This window comes from Nerophis ophidion, linkage group LG15 (assembly GCF_033978795.1).
Source record: "Nerophis ophidion isolate RoL-2023_Sa linkage group LG15, RoL_Noph_v1.0, whole genome shotgun sequence".
Lineage (NCBI taxonomy): Eukaryota > Metazoa > Chordata > Actinopteri > Syngnathiformes > Syngnathidae > Nerophis > Nerophis ophidion.
The window spans coordinates 26,807,819-26,825,502 of record NC_084625.1 but is presented as its reverse complement, the minus strand read 5'-3'; the positions used below and the strand labels follow the sequence as shown (position 1 = coordinate 26,825,502).

Below are 17,684 nucleotides of genomic sequence, written 5' to 3'. Positions count from 1 at the left end.
AGAGCCATATAATATTTTTTAACACTGAATACAACTAAATGCGTGCATTTTTAAGTAAGACCAACATTTTTAGAGTATAATAAGTCTCTTATTATTTTTAACAACATTGTTATTCTAAAGGTGTGATAGAAAACAGATGGTTGGATTAAATACATGAAAATGTTTTATAATTTGAACGTTATTTTTAACACTGTGATTACCATCTGAATTATTAATTACTTATCGTGTTAAGGAATGTCAGCTAAGATTTATCTGAGAGCCAAATGCAGTCATCAAAAGAGCCACATCTGGCTCTAGAGCCATAGGTTCCCTAGCCCTGTACTATATGATACTTTTTGTATAAAATGCTATTGAATTCTTAAGCAAACAGGCTCAAAGGGCTTTCTATATGATCAGTCAGGCAATTAATCACAGGGAGTTACTTTTTTTTTGTTGAAATTATTGGATAGTTGTTAAATTGTTGTTAAATGCATACCATAGTTTGTATGAAATCCTACTAAATTGTCATGACAACAGGCTGAAAAGGACCAATCCTGCTAATTTCTAATAGTGTACTTTTATTTTGAAATAATACTAAATGTGCCTGTGTTATAGGAGATTTTTTCCTACATCTCCTGTGATGTTCACTTGTGAGTTAAATAAAGACTAACACCGTGTCGCTCTAGTGGAGGCACGATGGCCGCCATGTGGAATGAACACAATGTCGCACACAAAAGGAGCCCGGCGAGACGTGGGGGGGTAGTGTCAATCTTCACCTGACTGGAAGCCTATTATAGGGTGAGAGAAGAGAAGGAGAGGCGGCGTCCATTCACTGTCACGATTAGCGGCCATTATCAAGGCTGCCCGGCCATCATTATCAAGGCTGCCCGACCACCATGCTGGATTATTCTGCAGAGAATCGACGCGCGAGCGCTTGACCGATGAGTGCAGGAACAAACACCACGTCTGATTTCATTTGCAGGCCGTTCTGTCTTGCTGTTCATTGATTGGCTGCTGTGCCGCTCCTTTATTTCTATTACTGGGCTTTTTTTTTATATGTATATGTGTGCATGGGCGTAAAGCTGCAGTCTGATCCATACTAATGTTCATTGATAGCAAAATCAATGGAGCATTGATCCAAGACTTGGCTCTCGCAGTGCGGGTCTGCGAGGGGGAGGAAGTGTGACATGCAGAATGAGGAAGGAAAGGATTAGGCAGATGGGGATCACACCAAAAAAAAAAGCTATCCTGCAGGCTTTGCTGTGTGTTCACTAATGTCAGAGATGAGATCCCAGCCGAGGTGTGGAAGTACAAGTGTGAACAACCTGTCGTGACCTAACTACTTCTTTTTCCCTCCAACTCTCTCTCTCTTTAGAGTGCAGCGACAAATGGGAATAAAAGGAGGGAGAAAATCAATTTTCCCAGACAGATGCAGGTTGGTCTAATGGAGGTCTAAAAGACGAAGAGGAGGAAGGGGACATATTTTCCTCTGATTACCTCCTGTAGCCTCCTTGGCCAAGCTTCAAAGCAAGCTTGGCTACAACGGCCTCGCTCATCTGACCTTTTTTTTTTGCGGCGCCTCTTCCTCCTCCTCCTCCTCCTCATCCTCCTCCAATGCTTCTTCCACTCGGTACCAATCAGCCTCTGAGGCGGAGCAACTCCAACATGATTGCAGCTAAACGTCTAAAAGAAAGACATTTAGAAGAAAATATCCTCTTGAATTAAGTTATATGGATACATTTTTTTAGAGCATAAAGAAGAAAAAAAATGTTATTATACCCAGGGTTTTTTCATCAGATGTCATATGATGTTCAAGTTCATGTGTGGTGCTTGAATATTAATACATTGCTGGATGCAGAAGACGTTCAGCAAGATACTCACAAATGCAAGCAAAAATGTGTTACTTCATGTCCTCAACTTAAATATTCTGAGAATAATTTAGTACTACTGGTGACGTAGTTGTGGGGTTACTTAATGTCCATCATTAGTTTTTTTATTATTTCCCACTAAACGATTGTGATAACCTGTTGCTTGATTAAAAATGTCCTGTTACTGTATGCAATTTATCATATTTAAATGTATGCATTCACATAAGGAATCCGTTTTTGGTGTATTTCTTTGTCAGAGTTGCAAATTTCGCTAAAAAAACAACCTCGTTGTGCAAAACACAAATGTCCACTGCAGAGGACACTGGTTTGCAAATAATACATTTTTAATGAATACGGTATAGTATATTTTTTATCACATAGAAATTGATAACGTCCCACTTCAAATATAGCAGCTTCACCCCATTGCTGATTGAAACATTCTGGGCCTACGTTTAACATTTTCAAGCATAAAAGTGGCTAAATAATTTTTTTCTTAAAAAACTACAGTAGTATTGGCCACGAGATGAGAGCAAACCAATCAGAGCTCGCTGTTCAGTATCGTGTTCACCGATTGGCTCAGCCTCAGGCTTGGATTAAAAGCATGTAAAGGTGACTAAAGGGTGTTGTTTCATGTCAAGATGGTTCTCATAATATTAAAAAAACGTATTCAGAAAGTCATATGAAGGTATTTTTTGCTGTAAATATTAGATTTACAAATATTGATTCTTGTTTAGTGAAAGAAAATGTGTTTATCGCAGTCATACAGAACGAATTAACTGGGGCGACTATATCTCGGTTTTCATACAACCCACTTTGGGCAATATTTGCCAAATTTTGCCCTGATTTTCGTCTACTCATCGATTATCGTCATTAAACATTGTGCGTAGCAAACTAATCCATTTACCCGTGTATAATTCCTTGGAATCAAGTGTCCAAACAATGAAGGCCATGCGTCATTATTTATTGGCTACAACTATAAAATAAGCCCCATTGGGTCCAAAAAAGTTACGAGTGCCAACACTTTGATAATGAGAAACACTACTTAATTCAAGAAAGAACATGAAGACTTTGTTACTTAGTTTTTTATTTTCTAATAAAGAAGTGATGAAAATATGTGCAAAATCTAAAAAAAAAACAAAAAACGAATCACATACAGAAATACAAATGTCCAGATTGAAACTTTTTGAAAGTGCTGCTTTTTTTAACAAATTTCTGGAACTATGCAAAAAACAATGCAAAGTCTTACCTGTCCTGCGCTTATCCTGGTCTACAGTGTTTGCATGTACCATTGCTTCATAATGCAACATGTTACTGCAACTTATCTGGCTTTGTGGCCTAGTTTTTAGTATTTTATTGTAATTCCACATAGGCAAATACTGGTGGCAAGAGCAATGACAATAATGATATGATGTACATATTACACAAGCATGTGTTTGTGCATTAGTGAGAATACCATGGGCTTTAAGTTCTAGTCTTTTCTATTGATTTCTATTATTTACGGCATCAGTTAAACAAGGTGAACTTCAGGTGTCAAATGTGCCTTAAAGATGACAAAGTGTGTTAAACAAGTACCTCTGCTTTGGAAACGACAGTGCTCACACAGGTTTGGAGAAACCAGTGAAATGTTACCAAAGGATTGAGTTTTTCCTTCACCCTGCCTTTTTCCTTCTTCCCTCTCCTGTGTCTCTTTGTGCTCTCTCCTCCTATCTGGGCCTGAGAGGTGAAAGTGGCTTCCATGGTAACGGCACACTCTGTTTACGCCACTACGTCTCACTTCATCACAAGCTGTCGATGGCTATGATTTGCATGCACCGACCCGCCCACCTTTTGCTGGTGCCAGAGGCCCCCCGCAGGCACGACATGTAGGTATTTGCAGGTTATATGACACATCGTTGGCTTTTAAAGTTTATATTAAAATGATATATGTAAATGTAATCACTTCCTGATCCCAATTTGCACCTGCATTGAAATTAGTAACAGAAACAATGATTACGACTTATTTTTACGACAACCAGTCTCCTCCAATTAGTAGCGTGCGTGTGTGCGTGCGTGCGTGCGTGTGTGCGTGTGTGTCAGGGAGGGTGGGGGCGGTGGGGTTGTTCTGGCAAGCCGGACCCCCTGCAGGGCGAAAAGGGTGGGGAAAAATGGATTCCATACCAGGAAATCCATTAGGGCAGGGGCTGGCATGCACGCACAGAACGGTCAGCGTGTCTTTTTTGAAAATATCCTCATTAAGTGTCATTTCTAAATGACAATCATGAAAAAGCAGCTCAGAAACGCAAAAACACATTTAATTGGTTGTTTTTTTGTTTCGTTTTTTTTACTCGTTAGTGTGTTACTTTTTTCTCTTGAGGAACAGTGAAGAAGGTAGAGAAAAGAGAGAGAAGGTTAATTTGCACATATTAGAGAGGGCAAGATTTTTCATTAAAACGAGATTGAAGGTGATATATGCCTGTGTGCTCCTGACACACTGTACTCTCTGATTGTGTTAAGTCCTTGACAGAACAAAGGCTCACCCCCCTCTTCCTCCCTTCCTCTACCTCTCCCTCTAACAGGCATTGTAGCCCATTGCAAATCTGGAAGATAAGCAATGCATGCAACAAAAAAAAAGTCACATCAGTCTTACCTTGATATTAATCATGTGTACTGATGATGAACCCTTGTGATGCATCCAGCAGGTGTACACTCAGCATTACGAACACCTGAAGACCCAAACGAGATTGATCCCAAAGTCAGCTTTAACATAAATAGCAATGCTGAAGTGTCAAACAAACAGTCATTTAACACTGCTAATGTTATGGCCCTGATTTAAATGTCTAACGCAGGGATGTACCAGGGATGCCTGATGGTTCAATGCAAGATGAGTTTGCGAAGTGTAAAATTGAGCTGCATTTTTTAACTAAAGGAACCAGCTATTCTAAATTTTAAAGTTAAAATTAAAGTACACACTAAGTGTGGCAAAATTATTCTCTGCATTTGACCCATCACCCTTGATCACTCCCTGGGAGGTGAAGGGAGCAGTGGGCAGTAGCGGTGGCTGCGCCCGGAATAATTTTTGGTGATTTAACCCCCAATTCCAAACCTTGATGTTGAGTGGCAAGCAGGGAGGTAATGTGTGTCGCAATAGCAATTCTGTTAGGCAAGCAAATAATTCATACCTGGGCGAGCAAGTATACCAAGCAAGAGGTACACTGTAAAGCTGGACAGTGATTCCTCCCCCTTGACCGAACGTAAAATAAACAGGAGTAAAATAAACATTTGGTAACCCCACTTAAAATGCTGCATGAAACACTGCACATTGATATCGTTCTGTGAAAAATACTATCTTCTGTGCAAATTTAAAGCAAGTGAACAGTGGAAATGTCAAAAAGTTGATACATAAAAGAGTTTTTATTTATGCTTTATTTTGTTTTGTTCAATCCTAGGTGGGCTGTGACTTAAAGTTTCATTGCTTTGTAGATACACTGAAATTAGGTTTACGGTCATTGTGCATCATGGTGTTTTTGAAACTGCACCACTTTTTCGACAGAATGTTCAACTAGCATGAAGTGTTTTGTCAAGAGGATTATTAGTGATATTTACATTTTCAGAATATGCTTGTTCTATTTTGAGCCTAAGTAAAACAAAGAAAAAAATCTGAAGTTGTTTTAGTTGTATTTTTAAGGTATTATGCCATGATTACACCCGTCTGGTCCACGTGGGAATGGATTTTCCTCCATGCGGTCCCGGAGCTAAAATGAGTTTGACACCGTTGGTCTATACTGGACAGTGCAATGCTTGTTGTGTTTTTATGAGTCCCTTAAAGACATAAAACAAAAAAATCAGCTCGGACAGAGCATTCGGTACATTCGGACCTGACCGCGATAAATTAGTTTCTCTTGGAATATTTTGATAACTAGACCATCTAAAAACTGCTTACTACCTTCTAAATACAATTTACAACATTATGAGAGCTCTCTAAACATTAAATAGGATAAATAAATATATTAATACACAGTCACCTTTCCATTCTTTTAATATAGTATAGTTATGCTGTCTGAGGCAGAGCCAATCAGTGGCCACAATATTGAACAGCGCATTCAGATTGGTTTGGTCTCCTTCAGTGGCCAATACCACTGTAGTATTGATATTTTTAGTTAACTGGGCCATTTGTATGCTTGAAAATGCTGAATTTAGGGGCAAACATTTTAGACTACAATTTCAAAATATACATATATTTGGTAAACCTGCAATGTGGGGTAGCCACAATATTTGAAGCGCAATGTGGCGAGGAACGACAGTAATGTGATCTAAAACGAGAGCTTTACAAAGATAATTTTAAAAAAAAATAACTACAAATACATACATAAAATACAGAATTAAAAAGTCCATAAACACATTTTATTACTTCAATAATATATATTGTTTTACTGTTATAAAAATTTGTATTGTTATATTGTTAGGTTGTAATATTATGGTGAACATTTCACTGCATTATACTGACCAAAAAAATATTTTATGGAAAAAAATATCCATCCATCCATTTTCTAACGCTTGTCCCTCTTGGGGCGGCGGGGGGTGTTGGAGCCTATCCCACATTATGTTATTAACGTGGACCCCGACGAGTTGAAAAACTTATTCGGGTGTTACCATTTAGTGGTCAATTGTACGGAATATATACTAAACTGTGCAATCTACTAATAAAAGTTTCAATCAATCAATCAAAATAAAACATTCTACAATTTACTATTCTTTATTTTATTTTATTTTGCATTCATTAACACACTAACATATACATTTCTGGCTGGCTGCAATATTGTGTAAATTGTTCTAAAACGTATTCTGGTGCAGTCCTCAATTACAGAATGATTAGCAGGCTAAATATTGAATTTTATTAATTAATAGAAAAGGTTAAAACATTGTCATGCAGCAAAATGAAGCCACTCCTCCCCTGAAAATTATCTGTATGGGGTACAATTATTAATGATGAAAAATTATACTTATATGTGATTAATCGTGAATATCTTTGAGTTAACTATGAACAACATGTGTTTAATCGCTATTAAATATTGTAAATATTTGACAGCCCTAGTTTTTTATGTAATGTTGTATGCTGTTTTGGGGTTATTTCAACAACATATTTTATTGTTGTTATATTCATTACAGTTTTAGGTTTGTGTTTTGTCGTTTTTAACTAATCATGATTATTTGATAAATCACTCTATTATCGTATCTTTCATGCTGTACATTCCTGCATCATGAGAGAGACTACATGGAAATGCAATACTTGTAAGGTATATTATAGTATATGATATTGCATTAGAGTTCTTTTATTGAGTTTGTTGGATATAATTGTGCAGTGCATGTGTACTTGTAGAGTCCACTGAGTATAAGGTGACATCCTGAAGGCAGAAAGGTTGACCTGCTGTTTTTGCTTGCCGCCTCAAGCCACACCCAAAACCTGTGAGAGAAGCAATAATAATACCAACCATTCTTTGTCTATTTGTTATCAACCACTTTGGACACACACAACACACACACAGTGGACTAACATTGAGCTCTCCCTTTTTGCTCACTCTTTTTATCTCGTTTTACCTCCGGCCATGTCTGTCATTCCATTCTGGAGAGTTATATCTGACCTTTGACCTTAGCACAGCCCACAGACCTGTTTGGCATAGACACACACACACACAGAGCGGAAGATATCGATTGGCTTGGCGATAGATAGACAGAGGAGGCAGGCCTGATAAGGAGGCCATATTTGATGTTTGTAGTGAGATGAAATCACAATGAGCAGCCTGCTCTGTCCTTGGCTCCGTCCCACTTGAGGCCTTGCACGAGTTTAGAGCTGCGGCTTAAGGGACGACGCCAGACAAGAGGTGCCCGGTCTGCCCCCTGTGAGAGCCATTGATTAACACGGCCTCTGATATTATTCAAGGGCGAGTTTTTCTTCTACATCCCACCAACCATCTCAAGCTTTTAGATGTCTCTCTCTAATGACAAACCTTTGTGTTTGCCATCCTGTCTGCTGAAAGGCATCAATACTTGTTTGGAGCCTCAGAACAGATGACCAACAAAGCCTTCAACACACATACAGGAATGCTGTTGAATGGCCTTTCTGGCAAAACTGGTAATTTCTTATATGAAATGAGAATTATTACATTAAAACATGTCACAAAGCACATTTCTGGCGTCTCTCTCTCTATATATATATATATATATATATATATATATATATATATATATATATATATATATATATATATATATATATATATATATATATATATATATATATATATGTATATATACATATATATATATACATACATACATACATACATATATATACAGACATATACATAGATATATATACATATATATACAGACATATATATAGATATACATACATACAGACACATACATACACAGATATACATACATATATATACAGACATATATATACAACAGAAACATATATATATACATTCATATATATAGATATACATACATATACAGTACAGGCCAAAAGTTTGGACACACCTTCCCATTCAATGGTTTTCTTTATTTTCATGACTATTTACATTGTAGATTGTCACTGAAGGCATCAAAACTACATGTGGAGTTATGTACTTAACAAAAAAAGGTAAAGTACCTAGAAACATGTTTTATATTTATAGTTTCTTCAAAATAGCCACCCTTTGCTCTGATTACTGTTTTGCACACTCTTGGCATTCTCAATGAGCTTCAAGAGGTTGTCACCTGAAAGGGTTTTCACTTCACAGGTGTCATAGTTTAAATGCTTCAGTGACTTAAAATGATGACAGAGGTCTGTAATTTTCATCATAGGTACACTTCAACTGTGAGAGACAGAATGTGAAAATAAAATCCAGGAATAAAATCCAGGAATTCACAATCTACAATGTAAATAGTCATGAAAATAAAGAAAACGCATTGAAATGAGGTGTGTCCAAACTTTTGGCCTGTACTGTATATATATATATATATATATATATATATATATATATATATATATATGTCTTGATTGGATTATCCAGAGAATAGTGCTCGATACCGTGGTAGAGCGCAATATGTAGGTGTGGGAAAAAATCACAAGACTACTTCATCTCTACATGAAACAGTTCTGTAGAGATGAAGTAGTCTTGTGATTTTTTCCCACACCTACATATATATATATATATGTATATATATATATATATATATATATATATATATATATATATATATATATATATATTAGGGGTGGGCAAATTAATCCGTTAATTATGAGTTAATTCATCGATGTATTAACGCCGACAATTATTTTAACGCGCATTTGCGTATGTTGTTTACATGCTTTTATTTTGTTAACGCCTTTTCTTAACAAGATGGCGTCCCCCGGACGGGCTTCGGTGTCGAGGAGCTCTTGGTAAAGATGGAACATTTGGCAAAAATACCGGCCAATTCTGCAAATTTTATGGCTGGCTTACAGCGTGGTCACTCCGGGATCACTTACGACCGCCAGACAATTCTGAATGTGGATAGATCGGGCCGTTTTGGACTGAATGACGCGTGCTTGCTAGACCGGCTAGCTAGCATGGGAATACTTTGCCGGCTACATCCAGCGGCCTGTGAAGCAGCGGAGTATATGTGTCGTCTGTCTATTTATCAATAATGCAGACCAGGAGTGTTGGCTGAATTCTTAACGTTTACTTTCAGATCGTGCATATCACAACATACAAGATGCCGTCATGGCGACACACAACCTTTACCGGGCTATCGCGCATGCTCGTCACTCCTGTTGCATGCTGGGTAGGGTAGTTCTTTATTTCCCTGGCTCATAACATCACAATATAGTACCAGGTATATGATGCGTTCAATTTATCAAAGCACCAAGCAAACAATCACAAAATTCCCATCATATCAATTCCTAGATATGGTCATAATTATTTTAAGTGCACTACGTAGAATAAACACAACATTATTAATATTGCTACTACGGATAATTTGATCAAAAATTCCCTAAAACAGCCCACTACCTATAATATAGGTTTTTTAAACATAAGATCCCTGATAAAAAAAATGTTTCTGCTGTTACCTCAAAAAATTGCCTGTTCAGATGTTATGATTGTGGCTCAGAGATTTGTATGTAGATTATATTTATTTTCCATAACAAACAGGATAACTTAAATACCCTGGCAGTGGCAATAAGCTCAAATGTTTGTGTTTACATTTTTTGAGTTGATTTTCATAAAATATGCTATTTAACTGCTACTGTTTAACAAGGACTGATTTAAATTGTGTTTGCACAACAAATGTTTTGGCGCTTTTGTTCATGTGAGAGAATATTCCAATAAAGGTGCACTACACACTACTTTTGAATTCATTATTGGGCTTTGCGTATACAATGCAGTTAATCGCGATTAATTGGAGAAATAGTGCGATTAACTTCCCATATCCATCCATCCATCCATTTTCTACCGCTTATTCCCTTTTGGGGTCGCAACTTCCCATATTCAGTTGAATATGCTACAAAGACAACATATTTGATGTTCAAACTGATAAACATTTTTTTTTTGCAAATAATCATTAACTTTAGAATTTGATGCCAGCAACACGTGACAAAAAAGTTGGGAAAGGTGGCAATAAATACTGATAAAGTTGAGGAATGCTCATCAAACACTTATTTGGAACATCCCACAGGTGTGCAGGCTAATTGGGAACCCGTGGGTCCCATGATTGGGTATAAAAACAGCTTCCCGAAAAATTCTCAGTCTTTCACAAGAAAGGATGGGGCGAGGTACACCCCTCTTTCCACAACTGTGTGAGCAAATAGTCAAACAGTTTAAGAACAATGTTTCTCAAAGTGCAATTGCAAGAAATTTAGGGATTTCAACATCTACGGTCCATAATATCATCATTAGGTTCAGAGTATCTGGAGAAATCACTCCACGTAAGCGGCATGACAGGAAACCAACATTGAATGACCGTGACCTTCGATCCCTCAGACGGCACCGTATCAAAAACCGACATCAATCTCCAAAGGATATCACCACATGGGCTCAGGAACACTTCAGAAAACTATGGTCTCTAAATGCAGTTCGTCGCTATATCTGTAAGTGCAAGTTAAAGCTCTGCTATGCAAGGCGAAAGCCATTTATCAACAGCATCCAGAAATGCCGCTGGCTTCTCTGGGCCTGAGGTCATCTAAGATGGACTGATGCAAAGTGGAATAGTGTTCTGTGGTCTATCGAGCCCACATTTCAAATTTTTTATGGAAATATTCGACATCGTGTCATCCGGACCAAAGGGGAAGCGGACCATCCAGACTGTTATCGACGCAAAGTTCAAAAGCCAGCATATGTGATGGTATGGGGGTGCATTAGTGCCCAAGGCATGGGTAACTTACACATCTGTGAAGGCACCAATAATGCTGAAAGGTACATACAGGTTTTGGAACAACATATGCTGCCATCTAAGCGCCGTCTTTTTAATGGACGCCCCTGCTTATTTCAGCAAGACAATGCCAAGCCAAATTCAGCACGTGTCACAACAGCATGGCTTCGTAAAAAAAGAGTGTGGATACTTTCCTGGCCCGCCTGCAGTCCAGACCTGTCTCCCATCGAAAATGTGTGGCGCATTATGAAGCGTAAAATACGACAGCGGAGACCCCAGACTGTTGAACGACTGAAGCTCTACATAAAATAAGAATGGGAAAGAATTCCACTTTAAAAGCTTCAACAATTAGTTCACTCAGTTCCCAAACGTTTATTGAGTGTTGTTAAAAGAAAAGGTGCTGTAACACAGTGGTGAACATGCCCTTTCCCAACTACTTCGGCACGTGTTCTTGTGAGTTCAAAAATGAGCACGATCATCACAAGAACCTCCTGGGGGCTGGGCCCCACCTGTTCTTCAGACCTAGTGAATCCCCTGGGGAACACTGTATAAGTTAGTGCACCCGTGTAGCAGTATTGTGACAAATATGCTAAATATTTATAAATACATACATAATGCCACATGTGTTAAGCGCTCACTGCCGCTCATGGCTGATGCTTATGGAGCCACACAGGTGTGGTCCAGCAAGGTGTGGTCATGTGAAAAGGGCATGAGCTGTGCAGCATGTGTGTGCATGCATGACAGGCTGTCTATACTGGCCAGTGTGCGCACGGTCTCAAGGGTCGGGAGATTATGTCGACAAAAGGTGCACCTGGTGCTTTAGATTGAGTTTCTCTCCTCCCCTGTCTGCCCCTTCATCTCCCCACCAGACCCCCTCCGACGCTTTTCCTGCGGCCATTCCCCAACGTCACCCTGGGACTTTTAAAAGATTAGCTTGAAGAACGGCACCGGTAATAAGTGTCAACAGCTTAGGAACGAGCGACAGAGTTTTATATAGGGTGCGAGCTTGAAGCAAAAACCACTTGTTCTAGTTCTATACTTGTCTCTGGGTGTGTTTTGCTGTTGGGTAATAGAACTGCGTAACATAGATCAGTTTTAAATGAGGGTCAAAATATTACAATACTACTTAATTAAAAAGAAAGCCACAAGCCTTTCTATAAGGATATGTTTGCTTTACAACTTTTTAGGCAGTGTTGCGTGGCATTAGTTACATGTTACTTGCACACACACACACAACCAGCCTTGTTGATGCTTTTACACACACACACCTGTTATGAACCCCTAAAAACTGTACAACAAACTGTTATAATTCTAATACTTCACGAACTTAATCGTTTCTTCTCTTATCCCTTAGTACTGTGAAGTTTTGTGTTTTAGTTTTGTGTGTGTTTCTCTACTGATCATTGAATGTGAACTGCCCCCTCAATTCTCCTCTCTTCTCCTAACTTCCAAAACACACACACCAACCATCCCCTCCAGCCCAGTGGTCTCCAGTCTGCATAATAAATGAGGCAAGTGGATAGGTGCAGAAAGAAAAAGGGGGGTGCGCTCCCTCTCCCTCCTACACACACTTACACGCATACATTAAAAACGGACTGTACCATTAAACAAGCCAGGGTGCACAGCATAACAGCTGTTGACATTGGGAAAATCCCTCTTTTAATTCTTGTTAACCCTTTTCTTCTAAATCAGCGTGACAAAAAATGAGCCCTCATTTAGCGGAACTATAAAGTTTAGCAATAGCTTGAACTAACCAAATTGTGACTTGCAGTTGTAAACAAAAGTCTGCGGAAGTGTTTATTAATAACCGTTGTTACCTATTTACCATATTTCATCCTATAATTGCCTCTGCTTTAACAGACGCCATGCCTCAATTAGTCGCAGGCCTCGCTGACACTATTTTTATGTGCTTTGTTTGTTTCACGTGGGTTGTTGAAAATAAATAATTTATATAATAAAACTAAATATTGGCAAACACAAATAGATACAGTCGAGGCAGTAGTCAGTGGTCGCATTTATCATTCGATTAGAGTCTATGAAGTGATATTTAGCGCCATCTCTAATGCACTGCATTATTCATAGGAACTAATAATAAAAGTGTGTGCTAATAAATGTTGCATATACACAGTCATTCACTCGTATGCAAGTATTTGTACCAATAAAGGCCTCTTTTCAAGCAGACGCCGCATTCAAATAAACGTCTGGTGCTCTCTGCAGTTAAGTAATTCAATGTTAACTGTCAACTCACTCCTCATTTTTTATGAGCTAATAAGAACAAGATACACATGCACAGGTGGGTGCATGGAATCAGATGAGACGATTTCTTAATCATACCATATGCATGTGCTTCTTGATGAATACTAAAATCAAATTTATCAACCTGACAACTCTGACAAAAAGGGGAAATAATTAATAACACATCCCTCCACCCACTGCTAACACACACATGCAGGAGAGTCCCTCCTCATGCTGGCCTGAGAACAGTTCATACTGAGAATAGAGCACACAGCCAATCACGTGGAAGTAATTATCCGTAATGATCTGCTGGTGACTGATCTATTTTTACATGATGATCAAACCATCTCACATCTATATCCTGTCACATTCATTAGAAGCTTACATTCATCTCTGCCAGCACCACTTGTCCACTGAGCTCCTCGAAGGTCCATTTACTATAGGAGGCAAGAAATACAGCACGGGTCATTTGTGTATACTTTCCCACTTTCTCAGTCAAAAGAAGGAAAAGCAATGTAAAGACAGAAAAAAAAATAAAAGACATCTGGGGGAGTTTAATTATTGATACAAATATCAGTGACCTCTATATAGGGCAGTGGTTCTTAACCTTGTTGGAGGTATCGAACCCCACCAGTTTCATATGCGCATTCACCAAACCCTTCTTTAGTGAAAAATAAAGTGTTAACCATTCAAATTTTTTTCAAATTCAAGACAAAGTCAAATGTTTTTGGTAACACTTTAGAAAGGGGAACACATTATAAGTAACAAAGACTTAATTTTGAGTTATTCGGACAGTAGTGGAACATATTCTAAGTATTAAAGACTTATTTTGGAGTTATTTGGTTAGGGTTAGTGTCAGGGTTAGAGGGTTAGGGTTATAATAAAGCCATGCCGAATAAGGCATTAATAAATACCGTATTTCCTTGAATTGCCGCACGGCATATAGTATGCGCCTGCCTTGAATTACTGCCAAGTCAAACTCGCTTCCCAAAATAATTAGCGCATGCTTAGTATTATCGCCTGGTCAAACTCGTGACGTCACGAGTGACACTTCCCCTGTCATCATTTTCAAAATGGAGGAGGCTGATTTCAATACCGGTAATTTGAAATCGCATAAAGGGAAGAAGATTAAGAGCTATTCAGTAGGATTTAAGGTCCAAGCTTACATCACACTCAAATTTTTACTGCATACCTTTGGTAAGTGCCATAGTGAGAAGAGTTTTTAAAATAAATAGCGCATGCTTACTTTTACCGCATGCCTTTGGTAAGCGCAGGAGTGAGAAGGGGTTTTAAAATAATTAGTGCCCCAGCAGCAATTCAAGGAAATACGGTACTTAACAATGACTAGTTAAGAGCCAATATGTTACTAATTTGCATGTTATTAAGCAACTAATTAATGGTGACTATGTTCCCCATGCTAAAGTGTTAACATGTTTTTTTTTACTGGTGCACAAAATGAACCGTGCATGAACATCACCTTGTTCAAACAACAAAACCCAACACAGTGCATAAACTCACAACAAATTACACACCTGCAAATCAGTCAGCTGTTGTCGTATCCGTAATACGCCGACAAGGAGAAGTTTGTATTTACACGATGAGTCGGGTGTGTTTTGACCTCTGCCGAACCCCTATAGGGTTCGATCGAACCCAGGTTAAGAACCACTGGTATAGGGGTCATGTGAGCTTCACTGCCCTCCTGCCTGTTGGTGCTTAAAGGCGAGACAGCCATAAGTCTTATTGATTTTAATTGCATAAAATGCAATTAAAAACAATACACGCGCAACAAATCACATCGAAACAAAACTAGACTGTTTTATATATGTGTAAATATTTATTTTTTTAAATAAAAGGATTTTTGAAAGTCCAGGCTGACCATGAAATCATCAGTTCCAACTATGCTAGCTGTAGTTATATTTTCGAAAAACAAAGTTAGAAAAAAAAAAGAAAGCTACTTAGACTTAAACAATTCAGCTAAATAAATTAGAAACACGACTAGAGTTATTCAAAATGTAAATATTTTATATATAAATGATTGCACTCAGACCTAACTGGCCGTGAATTAATCAGTGCCGACTATGCCAGCCTTTCTACATTTTCGCCATTTTGTATTTAATCAGAAAATATACTTAAAGTTAATATGGTTGTTTTTAAACATACAACGCTATTCGGACTTATTCTGGGGTTTTGATTCGAGCTTCCTGGTCAAAGCTGACAAGGAACCTGCTCTATCTTCGCTGTAAAGCTGCATTTCCCTTTCAAAAGGGGGGAAAAGCAGACTCCAGACAACCCATTTAAAAGTCACATTCCGAATGTTTGACAGATATTGAATTAAAACATACATTTATATCCCCTCTAATCTACAACTCACCCGTTATTTGTTGTTTTTCTCGCGGGACCGCGAGCCGAGGTCAGCGGAGGAGTGACGGCAGGCTGGCCGGGCAGGGAGTCACTCTGGCCGGCTGGCGTGCGGAGAAGACACCGCCGCTCGCGACACGTACGGAAACATGATTATTTAGATGTAAAAAGTCCAAACACACAGTAAATGCAAAAATATTCACATAGCGTGTCCGAATAGAAATGTATCATTCGGGTTTTTTTTTTAATTTAAAGTTACAGCTGTTGTTTAGACTTTGCATCACGCATTAGCCCTAAATACACACCATAGTCACGCTGTCAGTATGTTGTTTTGTTACTGTACGTGCACTACTTTAGTACAGTGGTACTCAACCTTTTTTCAGTGATGTACCCCCTGTGAAAATATTTTTAATTCAAGTACCCCCTAATCAGAGCAAAGCATTTTTGATTGGAAAAAAAAGAGACAAAGAAGAAAAATAAAGCACTATGTCATCAGTTTCTGATTTATAAAATTGTATAACAGTGCAAAATATTGCTCATTTGTAGTGGTCTTTCTTGTACTATTTGGAAAAAAAAGATATACAAACAACTAAAAACTTGTTGAAAAATAAACAAGTGGTTCAATTATGAATAAAGATTTCTATACATAGAAGTAATCATCAACTTAAAGTGCCCTCTTTGGGGATTGTAATAGAGATCCATCTGGATTCATGAACTTACTTCTAAACATTTCATCAAAAAAAAAAAGAAATCTTTAACATCAATATTTATGGACCATGTCCACAAAAAAACTAGCTGGCAACACTGAATACATTGTAGTATTTTTTTTTCACAGTTTACGAACTTACATTTATATTTTGTTGAAGTATTATTCAATAAATACATTTATAAAGGATTTTTTATTCGTGGCTATTTTTAGAATATTTTAAAAAACTCTCACGTACCCCTTGGCATACCTTTAACTACCCTCATTTGAGAACCACTGCTTTAGTACTATTAACTACAACATGTTATTTTTTTTAATTTCCGCACATATGCTTTATTTGGAAAACAAACTCATAGAATGTATAGAATTGTTTTATAATAACCTTTTAAAAATATTGCATAAATTCTCCAAATGCTTCTCCCTCTTTTGTTGTTTAATACATTTACTGGTATAGCACAATTTATATATACTACACCACACTGATGATATATATATATATATATATATATATACATATATATATATATATATATACATATATATATATGTATGTACAAACCCCGTTTACATATGAGTTGGGAAATTGTGTTAGATGTAAATATAAACAGAATACAATGATTTGCAAATCAGTTTCAACCCATATTCAGTTGAATATGCTACAAAGACAACATATTTGATGTTCGAACTGATAAACATTTTTTTTTTCAAATAATCATTAACTTTAGAATTTGATGCCAGCAACACGTGACAAAGAAGTTGGGAAAGGTGGCAATAAATACTGATAAAGTTGAAAAATTCTCATCAAACACTTTTTGGGAGCTTCCCACAGGTGTGCAGGCTAATTGGGAACAGGTGGGTGCCATGATTGGGTATAAAAGCAGCTTTCATGAAATGCTAAGTAAATCACAAATAAGGATGGGGTGAGGGTCACCAATTTGTAAGCAAATTGTTGAACATTTTTAGAACAACATTTCACAACGAGCTATTGCAAGGAATTTAAGGATTTTACCATCTACAGTCTGTAAAATTATCAAAAGGTTCAGAGAATCTGGAGAAATCACTGCACGTAAGCAAAGATAATACCGACCGTTGAGGCGGTACTGCATCAAAAACAGACATCAGTGTGTAAAGGATATCACCACATGGGCCCAGGAACACTTCAT

The 17,684-nt window shown here is 37.7% G+C and overlaps 1 long non-coding RNA gene across 1 annotated transcript; it reads right to left on the bottom strand.

Annotated features, from left to right (window-relative positions):
• Positions 1-586: 586 nt before the first annotated feature.
• LOC133569538 (uncharacterized) lies at positions 587-16,124 on the bottom strand. Its single transcript, XR_009809826.1, has 5 exons — positions 15,829-16,124; positions 13,843-13,894; positions 7,249-7,287; positions 4,474-4,549; positions 587-1,662 (listed from the first exon to the last, which is right to left on the bottom strand). It is a non-coding gene; the product is annotated as an uncharacterized LOC133569538 (long non-coding RNA).
• Between the last annotated feature and the right edge of the window lie 1,560 nt (positions 16,125-17,684).